Raw genomic sequence first — 5004 nt, 5'->3', positions numbered from 1 at the left:
GACAGTAATTCTATTCGTTTATGGCATCAAAGGTTGGGCCATATGAGCGAAAGAGGTTTAAAGATTTTATCTAATCATAAGTTACTTCCTAGTCTAAAGTCTGTTAAGTTAGATTTCTGCAAACATCGTCTGTTTGGGAAACAAAGCAAGCAGAAGTTTCAAACTGGAAATCATACTAGTAAGGGAATCCTTGATTATATCCATTCTGATGTTTGGGTCCATCTCCTACAACCCCATATGGAGGTTCGTCATATTTTGTATCTTTTATTGATGATTTCTCTAGAAAAGTGTGGGTCTACATGTTAAAGAAGAAGTCTGATGTGTTTACAGTTTTCAAACAGTTTAGAGCATTAGTTGAAAACATCACTGGAAGAACTATTAAATGTTTAAGAACTGACAATGGTGGTGAGTTTACTTCAAAGGAATTTGATAATTATTGCAAGGAAGCTGGGATCGAAATACATAAAACCACTGTGTATACTCCTCAGCAAAATGGAGTTGTTGAATGCATGAACAGGACTCTTTTAGAGAGAGCAAGAAGTATGCTGAGTAACGCCAATTTGCAGAAGGAATTGTGGACAGAAGCAGTTGCTACAGCTTGCTATTTGATAAATCGATCACCATCAACTGCAATAGGATGCAAAATTCCTCAAGAGGTATGGAAAGGTCATCCTTGTGATTATTCTAAACTAAAAGTTTTTGGTTGTGATGCATATGCTCTAGTTCCAAAACATCAGCGTTCTAAATTAGATCCTAAATAAAAAAGATATATCTTTGTTGGATATGGTGATGGGACTAAGGGATATAGATTGTGGGATCCTACTACTCACAAGATCATCATTAACAGAGATGTTAAATTTAATGAATCCTCACTTGAAAGTTCAGATGTAGATGATAAATTGAAACAGGATAATGTATCTAAGCTTCAACACATTCAGTTTGAAACCAGTCCAAATATTGATGATGATCAAGATGAACATCGTTCAGATATAAGTCATGAACAAGTTTCAGATGCAGGTCATGAACAAGTTTCAGATGTAGATCATGAACATGATTCAGATGTTGATCATGAAGAAGTTCCTACAGATAATAATCAGCAAATTGTGGAAGTACCATAAACATCTTTAAGGAGGTCCACAAGAATTAAACGTCCTCCTAGAAGGTATGATGATTATGTTACTTCAGTTGCTTTAACCGCTAACGATGATGAACCTTTGTGCTATCAGGAAGCTGTAGAAGGTTCTAAAAGTGAAAAGTGGAAAGAAGCTATGAAGGACGAGATGATGGCATTAGACAAGAATGACACATGGGATCTGGTAGAACTTCCTAAAGACAGAAAAACTGTGGGATGTAAATGGGTGTACAAATTGAAAAGGGGTGTTGATGGTTCAAAGGACAGGTACAAAGCAAGGCTGGTCGCAAAAGGTTTTTCTCAGAAAGCAGGCATTGATTTTCATGAGATATTTTCACCAGTTGTAAAAATTGTTTCAATTCGAATTGTATTAGCATTAGTTGCCTTACTTGATTTATAATTACAACAACTAGATGTTAAAACTGCATTTTTACATGGAGATTTAGATGAGGAGATTTACATGGAACAACTGGAAGGGTTTGTTCAAGATCGCAACAAGAAATTTTTCTGCAGGCTCAAGAAATCATTGTATGGTCTGAAGCAATCACCTCGACAATGGTACAAGAAGTTTGATTCTTTCATGTTGAGTCAAAATTATATAAGAAGTGAATATGATCATTGTGTTTACTTTAAGAAATTAAGTAATGGAATGTTCATTATCTTAGTGTTATATGTTGACGATATGCTTTTAGCAAGCAAAAGCATAACAAAAATCAACAGGTTAAAGGCTCAGATGGCTCGGACATTTGATATGAAAGATCTAGGAGCAGCAAGACAAATTTTGGGCATGGAGATTTTCAGAGACAGGAACAATGGTAAGCTGTGGCTATCACAACAAAAGTATATTGAGAAAATACTCTTGAGGTTTGGTATGAACAATATGAAGCCTGTTTCAGTCCCTTTAGCTTCCCATTTTAAGCTTTCTTCAAGTTTATGTCCTAATACAAATGAAGAAAAGGAATATATGTCTCGAATTCCATATGCCAATGTAGTAGGTTGTCTAATGTATGCGATGGTTTGTACTCGACCAGATATTTCACATGCAGTTGGGGTTGTCAGCAGGTATATGGCAAATCCAGGAAAAGAACGCTGGTCAGTAGTGAAATGGGTGCTTCGGTATTTGAGAGGCACAAGTGATTATTGTATCACTTATAACAGAAGTATTATATTTGTTTGTGGATATGTTGATTCTAATTTTGCAGGTGATTTGGATAAGAGAAGGTCAACTTCAGGATATGTCTTTACTCTTGCAGGTGGAGCTATTAGCTGGATGTCAAAGCTACATAATATTGTTGCTTTATCCACTACTGAAGCAAAATACATAGCTGCTTCACATGCTTGCAAAGAAGCGGTTTGGTTGAAAGGTTTGATTGGTGAGTTTGGTAGGTTACAGGACAACATCAAGTTATTTTGTGATAGTCAAAGTGCAATTCATTTGGCTAAGAATCCGGCCTATCATAGTAAATCAAAGCATATACCTATCAAGTACCATTTTGTAAGACATGTTATCACTGAAAGGGGTGTTTCTCTTGAAAAGGTGCATACGAAGGAAAAATGTGCAGACATGTTCACGAAACCAGTTTTGTTAGAGAAGCTACGTTGGTGTTTGGCTTCTCTTGGCTTGCAAAAAAGATAAAAATAATAAATGAACAGGGAATCAGGCTAATTGTTGTCAAGGTGGAGATTGTTGAGATTTTCTATTTTATTAAATTTGGGAAAAATGTCATGTATGTGAAAACAATAGGATTAGTTGCTATATTAGCTCCAGTATTTTTTGAGGAGGAGTTAATGCATCCTATATTTGTTGTGAGGGAATTTATGATTCAGTTTTATGCTCCAGCTATATAGAAATGTAATCCCGTAGAGGATTGAGAGTGTGTGTAGAGAGTGTAGAGAAAATAGGGTGAGATGAGAGTATGTGTGAAGAATTAGAATTTGTTTTAATCTCCTTTGAATAATAAGATTTCTGATGCCTCTGTTCTGGTGGACGTAGCCCAGATTGGTTGGGTGAACCACGTTAAATCTGTGTGTTATGGTTTTGTGTTTTTTTTTTTTTAATGTGCTGTGTATGTTGGTTTAATTTTATTTCCGCTGCGCATTGTTTGGTCTAACATTTTTTACAGGCTTTAACATTTGTGTCAAGGCAGAATTATATATATTTATATAACTTGCTGATTGGTGTGAATGACATTGATAGGGTCCCTTGGGGGTTGAGCTCGTCACACTTAGATATGATAGGAATTTATGATCAGGGGCGTGGTTTGTCTCCAACATATAATGGTATGTATGGTACCAAACGGGCGTATTTTATTATAAATCAGTTCCTATGATGGCGGTTTTGGTATTTTGTGAAGAAGAGAGGGGTAGAGGTTGTTCGGGGTAACCCTGCACATTACAACGGAGTTAAATTTGTCTGTGTATGATTTTAGTGTTGTGACGATGGGTTATTGGCATGTTGAGGTCTTTTGGACGCAGTGGTGGGAGGGTGTTGAAGTTGGGTGTGTGGTAGCTACATTGTGGATTTTTTTCTTGGAGGTCGACGACCTATGAAGACAATCCTTCAATCCTGGCGAGGTGATTCAAGTTGTTTTCTTCCTGATCTTGTTTTTCTTCTGTGTTGTTTTCATGGGTCATTGTCCTGGGGTTTCTGGAATCTTGTTTGTGGATTGGGATGGTTGTGAGCATCAATTTTGTTTATTCTCTAGAGATCTCAATTGGATTTCTTTGATGTCTACACTATGAAAGTTTGGTATTGGAATGTTTGCACTTGACTTCTTTGTTGGTATAGGGGTTCTCAAGGAAAAATTTGGGGTCTAGTTATGTGTCTCTCTACGCTCTTCGTATATCCTAACTCCATGATTTTACTGTAAAGTTTTCCGTCCGGGAAATCTATGGCTTTGTTTTTATTAATTGTGTTGGGTTATGTGGGTTTTGATGTTGAGGTATCCACTTCTGTGGGGGTTGAGACAATGAGCCCTTTAAGTGGTGTGGTCATTTTGATGAGTCTAGGTGATGAATTTGTAGGGTGGTGTCAAAGCCCCGTGGGAGTTGGAGTTGGTGCATTCTCATGTTTCTCTACAAGTCATGGAAGTTATAACAACTGCTACAGGTGTGACCCCTCTGTTTCCTTCATGCTGTCGAAGAAATGCATGTGTTGCAAGTGGGGTGGTGGGGGAACCAACCCATAAGGTCAACATAGAGAGTGGCTTTTTTCCCATGATTTTGCTGCTACATTTTTCAATGTTGTGCCACCTGAGACAAGAAGAGAAATCCACAAGTTGGAAACCCATGTTGGTGTGGACAGGCAATCCCACTCATATTCTAAAATTATGAATGATGTATCTACTTGGATTTCGAACCTTGGTCACACTAGGGGATGGAAGAAGTAGTATTTGAACTCAGTGGCATTGCACTTGCAGATGAAAATTCTGTTATGGTTGGTTTTGAAGGACAAATAGTTTGAGAAGTATAATGTCTTTGCCTCATTGGAAGACATTAAAAGAATGTTGTGGAATTAACGCTTCACCTTGGATAGGTTGGATGCAAGGGTTGCCCTTGTGGAGGGACACTTACAATACGACTCTGACACTGTTGCACCTCCAGGATTAAATACGAGAGACCCAACTCACATTTCATCTTCTGAGTTTGAATGATTCTCTTCCCTGCCATTTTTTTAGTTCTTTGTTATGTATGGTTTGGATAGCCCAGTAATAAGGGCTTTTGTAATTTCTTTTGTCATCCACATCTAGTTGTATAGCCTATTGTTAGACCAAAGTTTATTTAGGAAAGTTTTGGTCCTTAAGAACTTAGTAAGCTAAGATATACATATAAAAAAAATTTGCTAAATAAATGCTACAACCATATATCCATGT

This window comes from Pinus tabuliformis, chromosome 4_1 (assembly GCF_031772625.1).
Source record: "Pinus tabuliformis cultivar Carrire ecotype Pingquan chromosome 4_1, CPIR1, whole genome shotgun sequence".
Taxonomy (NCBI): Eukaryota; Viridiplantae; Streptophyta; class Pinopsida; order Pinales; family Pinaceae; genus Pinus; species Pinus tabuliformis.
Note: the sequence above shows the minus strand (reverse complement) of the source record.